This window comes from Orcinus orca, chromosome 8, assembly GCF_937001465.1.
Source record: "Orcinus orca chromosome 8, mOrcOrc1.1, whole genome shotgun sequence".
NCBI classification, from domain to species: Eukaryota; Metazoa; Chordata; class Mammalia; order Artiodactyla; family Delphinidae; genus Orcinus; species Orcinus orca.
In genome coordinates, this window is record NC_064566.1 from 60,757,202 (window position 1) to 60,770,997 (window position 13,796).

Here is a 13,796-nt window from a genome sequence, read left to right on the forward strand (position 1 = left end):
ACCTGTATTGCCTTTCGTTTCAATAGCCTCACAGGCATTAGCTATCACTTCTTTGCAGATATTTTTCCACTGCACATGATCTTTATCAGCTCCTAAATCTGGGTTCAGATTCTTCAAAGCAATCAGCAATGTTAACTCCACACAGAAACACTTGAGTCTCCAAGCTTCCAAGGATCCACCCATGACAGCTTTCAGGGTGGATATCAAGCTTCTGCCCATCAAGGGAGGGAAATGGGGAGTGTCCAGATTATAGCCACTTCCAATAACACAGTTTGGGAAATTCATTCAACTTCCAAGCTACATAAGATAGCCACTGGATTAGAAACAATAATCATTTTGCCACAGGGACTGGATGTGATAATATGGGAAATCATTAAAGATAGTCACATTCCAGTGGATTAAATTAAGGTGTATTTCTCCTTTTTCCTGGTGTGCATCTGCTGTGATAATCACTAAATTGGAGATTGCAGTGACAAGATAATCTTTGCTGGAAACAATATTTGCCATTTTCATAAAAGGACTGCCAAGTTCAAGATCTAGTGTCTCACCCTTCAATTTGCCTTCATCAGCATCCACAAAAGCAAGTTCATCATTCAAGCCTTCTAAAAAATGGTGATAGCACGGGCCATGCCAACTGATCCACTTCCTGTAGTGGAGACCTCATTGTGAAGAATGACCTTCTTGGAAGTGAAATTCATCATAAATTCACGGGCGACAGGGGTAAAGGGCCAGCAGAATGCCTGTCGCCTGCAGGGGACACTAAGCCACCCCCAGGTGAAGAAAAACTCCCGCACTGCCTGCTCTCCAGCTGACCCTTGGGGCTCCCTGGGCCCAGTTCATGTCTGCTCATGCACCAGGTGGAGGAAGAGATTGGAGGAAGCCTCTGAAGGTTTACCATCCCCCTCATCTTGTTACTGAGCAAGGTCACACCCATCACGCAGGGGCCTCCCCGGGGCTTTGCCCAGGCCTCCAGAAAGGACTTCCCCCATGTGCTCAGACTAAGGCAGTCAAGGAGCTTCTTCTCTAGCATGTGGATCCTGGAGTGACCCTTTTACAAACCCGTGTTGGCTTCCATATTTGACATGCATAATAAACCTAACCCAGGTCCCTGGAATTATTTATTTTCTATTTTTTAGTGTGGATACCAAGTCAAACCCACACTTTCTGACTCCAGAGCCAACAAGCTTAAGCATCACTATAGCTAATCCCATCTCCCTTGATCTCACCCTCTTCAGGACATCCTAATTTCTCTTTCACCCTCTAATATATCTTGTACACTAATCCTAGTCTGTTGCTTCTTGATTCCTTTATAAAAATGCAGCAACTAGAATGGAACATATAACCCTAGGAAGGGTCTAACCAGTGTGAAGGCCAGAAGCTTGTCCCCTTTCTAGGCACCAGTACCATATTTCTGTAAATAGGTTCCAGGTAAATATTTTGACATCATCATCAGATGGCTACCTTGGGGTCACCTAAAACCACAAGATCATTTGCTAAGGAGATGCTGCCATATGTCTCCATTCTCAATTGGTGCAATTAATTTTGGGAACTGTATTCTCCCAGACTGTCTTCCCTTAGTAAGGGATTTTGTATGTGTAAGCAGCCAACAGGTATTTATAGGGTCTGTGCCAGTAGTTTGGTTTCTTATGGCTACTTATTAGATTAATACCTCTTGAACCTCAGTTTTTTTTTTTTTTTAATTGGAAAATGGGAAAAGAATATATTCCCTGCTAATGTCGTGGGAGGTTCAAATGAGATAATGCACAAAATGTAAGGTGATGTTATTATCACAGATAATCTAGGTTTTAATACCACACCAGAAAGGTAATTATAACCGCTAAACCCATAATCACAGAAACTGTAGCCCACAGGTCCTTTAACTATCCCAAACATAAGATCATCTATGCAGATTTTAACAAGGAAAACATTTTTAATATTCTTTTTTCCCCATTTAAAGATGTTCCAAGTTGGCTTTCATTGCCCTCTAGTGGTTGTTATATGGAAGACATAACTCATTTTTACATTTTTATTTTTTAAGATGTCAGGCAGTCGTAAAACGTTCTTCAAATACTTTTAGGTTACATACATTCCTGTCAGTTGTAATCCTTAAAGAGTCAACCTATAGGCACAGTTTCTAACATCTTGCCCAGCACAATATAGGTATACAGTATCATGTATTATTTACTACGTCTTCACTTAGGATCTACTGACTTAAAATAATTAACTTTATTTATTCATTCATTAAATATTTGTAGGATATCTATTATGTGTCAGGCAAACAAGATAGACGTTGTCCTGGCTTACAATCTAGTGAGAAAATGGAGTATTAAATATGTCGGTACAAATTAGTGTGGTAAATGATGTGATAGGGAAAGTACTGGGTATATGAGTCTATTAAAAGGGGTACCTAACCTGGGGGCATCTCTGTGTGTGTTGAGAGGGTGGGGTGGGATTCATGAAAGAGGGTGTTTAGAGAGTGTAACAAGTGGCCTGAGATCTAAAGGATGAATAGAAGAGACTTATTCAGGAGAAGGGGCTGGGGAGGGGAGAGTGTTTGACGGATTAAATGTAGGTAGATAATGGGAAGAAGGGAGCTTTAGAGATGAGGCCGGACAAGGTAAAAAAAAGCTGTATTAAGGAATTTTAACTTTTTTCTGGTGATTAAATTATAACCAACAGACTGAAAAAGCATGAGTGCATGCCTTCAATTTCTTTTTTTTTGACCTGCTAGTTTTTTATTTTGTTTTGAATTTTATATTATTTATTTTTTATACAGCAGGTTCTTATTAGTTATCCATTTTATGCACAGCAGGGTATACATGTCAATCCCAATCGCCCGATTCATCACTCCACCACCCTCACCCCCCTGCCACTTCCCCCCTTGGTGTCCATATGTTTGTTCTCTACATCTGTGTCTCAATTTCTGTCCTGCAAACCGGTTCATCTGTACCATTTTTTCTAGGTTCCACATGTATGCATAAATATACGACATTTGTTTTTCTCTTTCTGACTTACTTCACTCTGCATGACAGTCTCTAGATCCATCCATGTCTCTACAAATGACTCAATTTCATTCCTTTTTATGGCTGAGTAATATTCCATTGTATATATGTACCACATATTCTTATTTATTTATTTATTTATTTTTAGCTGTGTTGGGTGTTCGTTCCTGTGCATGGGCTTTCTCTAGTTGCGGAGAGAAGGGGCCACTCTTCATCACGGTGCGCGGTGTACCACATTTTCTTTATCCATTCGTCTGTCAATGGGCATATAGGTTGCTTCCATGACCTGGCTATTGTACATAGTGCTGCAATGAACATTGGGGTGCATGTGTCTTTTTGAATTATGGTTTTCTCTGGGTATATGCTCAGTAATGGGATTGCTGGATCATATGGTAATTCTATTTTTAGTTTTTTAAGGAACCTCCATACTGTTCTCCATAGTGGCTGTATCAATTTACATTCTCATCAACAGTGCAAGAGGGTTCCCTTTTCTCCACACCCTCTCCAGCATTTGTTGTTTGTAGATTTTCTGATGATGCCCATTCTAACAGGTGTGAGGTGATACCTCACTGTAGTTTTGATTTGTATTTCTCTAATAATTAGTGATGTTGAGCAGCTTTTCATGTGCTTCTTGACCATCTGTATGTCTTCTTTGGAGAAATGTCTATTTAGGTCTTCGGCCCATTTTTGGATTGGGTTGTTTATTTTTTTAATATTGAGCTGCATAAGCTGCTTGTATATTTGGGGGATTAATCCTTTGTCCATTGATTCATTTGCAAATATTTTCTCCCATTCTGTGGGTTGTCTTTTCGTCTTGTTTATGGTTTCCTTTGCTGTGCAAAAGCTTTGAAGTTTCATTAGGTTCCATTAGTTGATTTTTGTTTTTATTTCCATTACTCTAGGAGGTGGATCAAAAAAGATCTTGCTGTGATTTATGTCAAAGAGTGTTCTTCCTATGTTTTCCTCTAAGAGTTTTATAGTGTCTGGTTTTACATTTAGGTCTCTAATCCATTTTGAGTTTATTTTTGTGTATGATGTTAGGGAGTGTTCTAATTTCATTCTTTTACATGTAGCTGTCCAGTTTTCCCAGCACCACTTATTGAAGAGACTGTCTTTTCTCCATTGTATATTGTTGCCTCCTTTGTCATAGATTAGTTGACCATAGGTGTGTGGGTTTATCTCTGGGCTTTCTATCCTGTTCTATATTTCTGTTTTTGTGCCAGTACCATATTGTCTTGATTACTATAGCTTTGTAGTATAGTCTGAAGTCAGGGAGTCTGATCCCTCCAGCTCCGCTTTTTTCCCTCAAGACTGCTTTGGCTATTCGGGGTCTTTTGTGTCTCCATACAAATTTTAACATTTTTTGTTCTAGTTCTGTAAAAAGTGCCATTGGTAATTTGATAGGGATTGCATTGAATCTGTAGATTGCTTTGGGTAGTATAGTCATTTTCACAATATTGATTCTTCCAATCCAAGAACATAGTATATCTCTCCATCTGTTGGTATCATCTTTAATTTCTTTCATCAGTGTCTTATAGTTTTCTGCATACAGGTCTTTTGTCTCCCTAGGTAGGTTTATTCCTAGGTATTTTATTCTTTTTGTTGCAGTGGTAAATGGGAATGTTTCCTTAATTTCTCTTTCAGATTTTTCATCATCAGTGTATAGGAATGCAAGAGATTTCTATGCATTAATTTTGTATCCTGTAACTTTACCAAATTCATTGATTAGCTCTAGTAGTTTTCTGGTGGCATCTTTAGGATTCTCTGTATATAGTATCCTGTCATCTGCAAACAGTGACAGTTTTACTTCTTCTTTTCCAATTTGTATTCCTTTTATTTCTTTTTCTTCTCTGATTGCTGTGGCTAGGACTTCCAAAACTATGTTGAATAATAGTGGTGAGAGTGGACATTCTTGTCTTGTTCCTGATCTTAGAGGGAATGCTTTCAGTTTTTCACCATTAAGAATGATGTTTGCTGTGGGTTTGTCGTATATGGCCTTTATTATGTTGAGGTAGGTTCCCTCTATGCCCACTTTCTGGAGAGTTTTTATCATAAATGGGTGTTGAATTTTGTCAAAAGCTTTTTCTGCATCTATTGAGATGATCATATGGTTTTTCTTCTTCAATTTGTTAATATGGTGTATCACATCGATTGATTTCCATATATTGAAGAATCCTTGCATCCCTGGGATAAATCCCACTTGATCATGGTGTATGATTCTTTTAATATGTTGTTGGATTCTGCTTGCTAGTATTTTGTTGAGGATTTTTGCATCTATTATTCATTAGTGATATTGGTCTGTAATTTTCTTTTTTTGTGACATCTTTGTCTGGTTTTGGTATCAGGGTGATGGTGGCCTCATACAATGAGTTTGGGAGTGCTCCTTCCTTTGCAGTTGTTTGGAAGAGTTTGAGAAGGATGGGTGGTAGCTCTTCTCTAAATGTTTGATAGAATTCACCTGTGAAGCCATCTGGTCCTGGGCTTTTATTTGTTGGAAGATTTTAAATCACTGTTTCAATTTCAGTGTTTGTGATTGGTCTGTTCATATATTCTATTTCTTCCTAGTTCAGTCTTGGAAGGTTATACCTTTCTAAGAATTTGTCCATTTCTTCCAGGTTGTCCATTTTATTGGCATAGAGTTGCTTGTATTAGTCTCTTAGGATGCTTTGTATTTCTGCGGTGTCTATTGTAACTTCTCCTTTTTCATTTCTAATTTTATTGATTTCAGTCCTCTTCCTCTTTTTCTTGATGAGTCTGGCTAATGGTTTATCAATTTTATCTTCAAAAAGAGCTAGTATTTAGTTTTATTGATTTTTGCTATTGTTTTCTTTGTTTCTATTTCATTTCTTTCTGCTCTGATCTTTATGATTTCTTTCCTTCTACTAACTTTGGGTTTTCTTTGTTCTTCTTTCTCTAGTTCCTTTAGGTGTAACGTTAGATTGTTTATTTGAGATTTTTCTTGTTTCTTGAGGTAGGCTTGTGTAGCTATAAGGTTCCCTCTTAGAACTGCTTTTGCTGCATCCCGTAGGTTTTGGATCGTCACATTTCCATTGTCATTTGTCTCTAGGTATTTTTTGATTTCCTCTTTGATTTCTTCAGTGATCTCTTGGTTGTTTAGTAACATATTGTTTAGCCTCCATGTGTTTGTATTTTTTACGTGTTTTTCCCTGTAATTCATTTCTGATCTCATAGTGTTGTGGTCAGAAAAGATGCCTGATAAGATTTCAGTTTTCTTAAATTTACTGAGGCTTGATTTGTGGCCCAAGATGTGATCTATCCTGGAGAATGTTCCGTGCGCACTTGAGAAGCAAGTGTAATCTGTTTTTGGATGGAATGTCCTATAAATATCAATTAAATCTATCTGGTCTGTTGTGCCATTTAAAGCTTGTGTTTCCTTATTAATTTTCTGTTTGGATGATCTGTCCATTGGTGTATATGAGGTGTTAAAGTCCCCCACTATTATTGCGTTACTGTAGATTTCCTCTTTTATAGCCGTTAGCAGTTGCCTTATGTATTGAGGTGCTCCTGTGTTGGGTGCATATATATTTATAATTGTTATATCTTCTTCTTGGATTGATCCCTTGATCATTATGTCGTGTCCTTCCTTGTCTCTTGTAACATTCTTTATTTTAAAGTCTGTTTTATCTGATATGAGTATTGCTACTCCAGCTTTCTTTTGATTTCCATTTGCATGGAATATCTTTTTCCATTCCCTCACTTTCAGTCTGTATGTGTCCCTAGGTCTGAAGTGGGTCTCTTGTAGACAACATATATATGGGTCTTGTTTTTGTATCCATTCAGCAAGCCTGTGTCTTTTGGTTGGAGCATTTAATCCATTCACGTTTAAGGTAATTACTGATACGTATGTTCTTATTACCATTTTCTTAATTGTTTTGGGTTTGCTTTTGTAGGCCCTTTTCTTCTCTTGTGTTTCCCACTTAGAGAAGTTCCTTATTTGTTTTAGAGCTGGTTTGATGGTGCTGAATTCTCTTAGCTTTTGCTTGTCTGTAAAGCTTTTGATTTCTCCATCAAATCTGAATGAGATCCTTGCAGGGTAGAGTAATCTTGGTTGTCGTTTCTTCCCTTTCATCACTTTAAGTATATCATGCCACTCCCTTCTGGCTTGTAGAGTTTCTCCTGAGAAATCAGCTGTTAACCTTATGGGAGTTCCCTTGTATGTTATTTGTTGTTTTTCCCTTGCTGCTTTCAATAATTTTTCTTTGTCTTTAATTTTTGCCAATTTGATTCCTATGTGTCTCGGTGTGTTTCTTCTTGGATTTATCCTGTATGGGACTCTCTGTGCTTCCTGGACTTGGGTGGCTATTTCTTTTCCCATGTTAGGGAAGTTTTCGACTATAATCTCTTCACATATTTTCTTGGGTCCTTTCTCTCTTTCTCCTCCTTCTGGGACTCCTACAGTCCGAATGTTGTTGCGTTTAATGTTGTCTCAGAGGTCTCTTAGGCTGTCTTCATTTCTTTTCATTCTTTTTTCTTTATTCTGTTCCGCAGCAGGGCATTCCACCATTCTGTCTTCCAGGTCACTTATCCGTTCTTCTGCCTTAGTTATTCTGCTATTGATTCCTTCTAGTGTATTTTTCAATTCAGTTATTGTATTGTTCATCTCTGTTTGTTTGTTCTTTAATTCTTCTAGGTCTTTGTTAAACATTTCTTGCATCTTCTTGATCTTTACCTTCATTGTTTTTCCGAGGTCCTGGATCATCTTCACTCTCATTTTTCTGAATTCTTTTTCTGGAAGGTTGCCTATCTCCACTTCATTTAGTTGTTTTTCTGGGGTTTTATCTTGTTCCTTCATCTGGTACATAGCCCTCTGCCTTTTCATCTTGTCTATCTTTCTGTGAGTGTGGTTTTTGTTCCACAGGCTGCAGGGTTGTAGTTCTTCTTGCTTCTGCTGTCTGACCTCTGGTGGATGAGGCTATTTAAGAGGCTTGTGCAAGTTTACTGATCCATGCCTTCAATTTTTATTTTAGTTTTAAGAAACATTTTATTATTTACAGGGAAATCTTTAGTTATTAGTCATAAATTGTTTGAAACCTTCAGTGCCTCTTTTTATCATCCAAAGTTTCTCAAACACATATGTTCCTAAAATGTTGGAGCTGGAAGGGACTTCAGACATCACGAATTTCCCTCCTTTCACTTCACAGAGCTTTGAGGGAGTGGGTGGTCAGGTCAGGAATTGGTCAGGTTGCATCGTGTGGCTACCCCTGGGAACTGTTTGCTTTTCCCACCATAGTCCAGTGTTCAAATTCCTTAGCCCGGGTCAGAGACCTGACGAGTCTCCTGTTATCTCCTGTCTTGTTGACTCGGATTGTTCAGAATTCCTGAGCACCCCTAGCTTTTCACTTCTGCGTCAGACTTCATGCTCTTCGTTTGTGGCCTAATGAAAAGATGGTTTATCTTTGACTTGTGGGGAGGATCTGGGCGGTCTTCTCATTTCTGAGGAGAGCACGAATCCTCCCCAGATCACTGGGTCAGGTTTAGCCTCTTCTCTTGAACTCCATTGTCTCTCTGTACTTTTCTTATGGCATAACTCTGTGTGGACCTACTCACTTCTTCTAGACTACATGCATCTTGAGGACATGACACATGGCTTAGTCATCACTACACCCTGCATAGCAAGAGAATGCAGGCCCTGAAAACCTCTATCAAGTTTGTTGTAGACAGGGATGGGTATATAAATGAACAGAGTGGGATATCCTATTTCCTAACAGAAGATTTAAGTAAATGTTGGTAAGGGAATGAAAAATATTACCTTAATAGCTCGTTAGCAGAGTTTTTTCTCAGGGAAAAAAAGAAGTTTAGAAAATGCAATGATGAGCTACCTGAGGTGAAATGAGAGTCTCTTACAAGCAAGGAAAAATAATAGCTGTATTTTTAATGAGAAATGACCATGAATCAGAAGGTAATAGGAGATTAGAGAAGAGAGGTCAGGAAGGGGGGAAAAAGAGAAATCTGGGCAGCATGGGAGAATGCCCAAAGGACTTTAAACCAGAGATATCTGATGCCCATTTAAAAATGCTTCATGTTTGATGTGAACTCACTGCCATCTTTTTGAACTTAGTGGTACTGTCTACTACACAAAGGAAATGTTGTTTATGCTACAGCATGTCATTTATGCTTGATACAGAAAGTGTGCTTTCCTGTGAGGTTTGCAATTCTGGGACAACTACCTCATGTCCATATATGCTAAACATGGAGGCAGATTAAAGAAATGAAAGAAAAATGTAGTTTCCACTCTCCTGAATTCTATCACAAATCTGTGAGTAGAATAATAAAAATACATGAAAAAAAAGGTCATAGTTTAGTGCAGTTTCTGTTGCACACAAAACACGAGAAATAGGCAATAAATGGTTTTGTAGTTTGGATCACAACATCATTTTCAGCATGGTCCATCAGGCACTGTTCCCTCCAGGGTAGATTTGGAACAGAGAAATAACAAGCAATTAAATTATATGGAAGATTAACTAGGCCCTTCACTGACCCCTCTTTTTCTTTCCTTCAAGCAAGAGAATCATCGATCAGTCTATGTTCAGGAAGGAGCAACATTTTTCATTTTGAGCTTTTCTCAAGCAGTCTTAGCTCTTAGGGCTCCTGGCTGATTCTTAGCTCTGTAACTTAAAAAAAAATGGGACTCTCATAATATAAAAAAATTGAAAAAAAAAGGCAATGAAGCAAAACATTTTTCTTTCAGATCTTAATTTACTGTTTATTCTCTGAATTATATTTTAAAAGCCTAGCATTAGGATGACAACCAGTTTTAATCCAAATACAATCCACAGTACGAAAACTCGGCACACAGGCCAGACACCACTGTATACAGTTAGTTCTATGCAAAATCTATTACTGCCATCTTGTGGATTCTCAGGGAATAACGCCAGTTGCAATGTTCTGTTTACTCTGTCTTGGAGTACTAAGTTCGTATGGCACAGTATATGAAAATATCTGGGAGAATGTATAAGAAAAGAGCAGCTAAATACCCAATTTTCCATTTAACTTTATCACTTTGAAGGCAGTATTTAACTTCTCTGCCTTTCAGAGTGATTTGTCTTGTCTTTTGAGGCTCTCAGGACAAGAGAGTGGATGTTCCCAATGAGAGGAATCCCTGGAGGTCATTTCTCCAGGAGCGGATACTTATGTAAACCTGGGGACTGAAGAAGGGGGTATTTTCTTTTTTTATTGGCTTGCTGATGTGCAGGTGGGTCCTGACATTCCAAAAGCACAGCAAATATACAGTATAGGAAGAGCTTCTTCCAGAAAAAAAAAAAATGCTACTCCTGGGATACCATCCGCCGATCCACACTTCAGTCATTCTCTTGTAAGCTTTGCATCTTGGCTTTCTCGTTCTCAAAAAACACTTCAACTGGAAAACTGAGGTAATATGTTGGATCATGGATAGCATAGGCAACTTAAAAAAAATCATCTGAGCCTTTCAGGGAAAATTTTGGAATAAACCTTTAAAGGCTTTCCCTTCCGCTTAGGGAAGACTTCTTCAAGTTCTTTCATTTGCTAATTTATTCACCACTTACAAACACCTCTGAGTGCCTAGCACTGGGTTAGGCCCTGGGAGGCAGTTATAATCCAGCCACACCTCCGTCCTCAAGGAACTCACAGTCTGTTGGGGAAAATATTCATGAAAACAATCCAAGATCAAAAGGAGAACACAGGATGTCATTGAAGAGCTGTGGAGATACAAGGGTTGGGAGGAGGTGGGAGGCCTGCTCTCCCTGTATCTGAGTCCTACCTAAGGGCCTTCTGTAGGCCCTTTCATTCAGCTTCCTCCATATTCAATAAATTTCTCCCTCCTCTGAACTCTTGAAGCTCTTAATTGGAATAACTAGTTCACCTGGTGATCATCTCCGGCACCTTGCCCGGTTTTCACCAGACCAGTCTCTATCCCACTTTTCTACTTGCAATTTGATCTTAATAATTAAAATGTCATTTAGAAAGGATAATCAGGCTATGGCTTCAAATATAATCCTCATTCTTTCCTTTCTGATGTATATATATATCAGAATATATAATATTTATAATATTTATATATATAATTAAAAGCATGCTCTAAGCATCTACTATATATGTTAGAAATTTTGGTTTTAGCAATTCTCAGCATTCAGTTTTTTAATTTTTTTTATTTTTTTGTGGTACATGGGCCTCTCACTGTTCTGGCCTCTCCCGTTGCGGAGCACAGGCTCTGGACGCGCAGTCTCAGCGGCCATGGCTCATGGGCCTACCCGCTCCGCGGCATGTGGGATCTTCCCGGACCGGGGCACGAACCCGTGTCCCCTGCATCAGCAGGCGGACTCTCAACCACTGCGCCACCAGGGAAGCCCAGCATTCAGTTTTTAGACATAATTTCAGAGGATGAATACTCTGAAGGGGTTCCCCCTCTTCCAAAATGGGAATTTTCATGGGGATAATGTGAGATAGGATTTTCTGCAGGTAAACAGTTTTTATCATGTGGAGCTGTTGTCGCATCTGTCTGGTTTTATTCCTTTCTCCAGCCCAAGAATGTCTTCATTTCCCCCATATACTATCCAAGTTCCTTATGCCCCTTAATATGGTCTTATTTAAGGATCTGTCTTCATCTTCCTTGCTATGATCTCCCTGGAGGGTGAAGATCCTGCTATTTAACTCTTTATTCCTAAAGCTGGGCATGTCATGATCTTTATATGGGTCTCAGAGGGGTCCTATCCCTGTGCTGCATGTGCCTCTCCTTTCCCTTCCAGCACCCTGCATGAGTCAGGTGGGTCCCCTGACCTACACAGTAGCTTGGGGGTTAGTGATTTGACCTATGATTTCTTCTGCTTCAAGTAGTGTAGTTGCTCTGAACCTGGGCAGAAGTTAGGAGGAAGAGCAAGGGCCAAAGCCTCCCTTGGGAATTTGGGGTGGTAGAAAGAGAGAAGTAGCTTATACCCGGGCAGAATGCGGCTGATGGGGTGCTCACTGACTCTTTTCATTTGTCAGTCATTGAGGATGGTCATTGTATGTGGTGAAGTGAATTGTGGTGGTCGTGGGAGTGGTGCTCATGATGATTGGAAGTAAGACAAGGTGATACCTGATATCAAGGAACTTATTATTGTTATTTGCGGTACGCGGGACTCTCACTGTTGTGGCCTCTCCCGTTGCGGAGCACAGGCTCTGGACGCGCAGGCTCAGCGGCCATGGCTCACGGGCCCAGCTGCTCCGTGGCATGTGGGATCTTCCCAGACTGGGGCACGAACCCGCGTCCCCTGCATCGGCAGGCGGACTCTCAACCACTGCGCCACCAGGGAAGCCCCAGAACTTATTATTATTGATATAAAATAACAAAATAGCAGGTTGAGAAGACCAAAATAATGTGATCTTTTCTATCACATTGGTCATGCATTATAACCATGTTCATGTCCTATTCCTCCACTAGGTTATAACCCCGTGAGGGTGGGATCAATGTCTTATTTGTCTCTCTCCCCTAGAGCACGTAGCATACTACTTGATAGTCATGCTGTCATTATTGAGCACCTATGACGTGCCAGGCCCTGTTCATGCTCTGGGAACGTAGCAATAAATAAAATGGATCATAGGAGATATTTAATAAATCAGAGAATTAAAAAATAAGAATTGCAGTCATGTACGTGAAGTATTTTCCACCTCTTCCCCTCCCTCCGTCTTTCTCTAAATAAATAAATAAAAATTGATAAATAAAACACTAGTTTTCCCCCTCTAGTAGATCATTTCCACCAACATATAAACATTGTTCTATTGATAAAACCAAACTCTACCCTCTAGTGGCCATCCTATTTCATTCCCCTTTTTAGCAAAACTCAAAGGAGATACCTGTACTCATTGTCATTAATTTCTCTCCTTTCATTATCTTAGAAATCCACTTTATACAGATCTCACCCCATTACACTACAGAAACTGCTTTTTCATTTGATCAGTAAGTTCCATGTTATTAAATTCAGCAGTTAATTTTCAGTTCCCATCTTACAGGACTTAGCAACATTTAAAGCAGTTGATGCCACTCTCTGGAAATACTTTCTCTTTTTAGCTCCCGGGGTCCTACTTGCTTTCCTCCTACCTTACTGGTTGCTTCTCTTAGTTCCCTTTGTTGGTTCTTCCTCTTCTCCCTGAGGAGGACCTTAACGCACTCCAGGGCTCAGTCTGTCTGCCTTTGTTGCCTGCTTCACCTGTAGGATCATCCCTGTCTCAACTAGTACTGTCTCTGCTTATCTGATTTTCAGGTAGAAAACCTTGGAGTCATCCTTCACCTCTTCCTTTCTCTTTTACCCCACATCCAATCTTTTAGGAAATCTGTTAACTGCCCCTTCTAAACATATCCAGAACCATCCCTCGCTCCCTCCATTTCCACCACTGCTGTCCCATCCTTCATATTCTCTAATGCAGATTATCCAGGTAGATTCCTAGCTTGCCTCCTGCTTCCAGCTTTGTCCCTTGATAGTGTCTTGTCAACACTGCGGCCAGAGTGATCCTCTTACAAGGTAAGTGAAATCATGTCCTATCACTCTGCTTATAATCCTCCCTTGGCTCTTCCTTCTCTCAGAGGAAAGCAAAGCTCTGACAGAGGCCTACGAGGCTGTGCTGTCTGTGACCCACCCATCACTTCTCTGTCCTCACCTCCCACTTCCCTCCTCTCCCTCAAATACACAAGGCACGCACCTGACTCAGAGCTCTTCCCTCTGGAACTACCTCAGAGCTCTGCATGGCCCACTTTCCTTTGCATTACTCTTTGCTAAAATGTCACCTTCTCAGTGAGATCTACACTGACCACCTTATTTA

At 39.8% G+C, this 13,796-nt stretch overlaps 1 protein-coding gene, 1 long non-coding RNA gene and 1 pseudogene across 25 annotated transcripts in view; 1 reads left to right on the forward strand and 2 right to left on the reverse strand.

The window, feature by feature from the left end:
• The window catches only part of DLG2 (discs large MAGUK scaffold protein 2), a 2,044,900-nt gene that overhangs the window by 343,443 nt on the left and 1,687,661 nt on the right, over positions 1-13,796 (reverse strand). The window lies entirely within an intron of this gene.
• Positions 1-13,796, forward strand: part of LOC125965184 (uncharacterized) — a 1,042,439-nt gene that overhangs the window by 106,157 nt on the left and 922,486 nt on the right. The window lies entirely within an intron of this gene.
• The window catches only part of LOC125965178 (L-lactate dehydrogenase A-like 6B), a 31,367-nt pseudogene that overhangs the window by 2,284 nt on the left and 15,287 nt on the right, over positions 1-13,796 (reverse strand).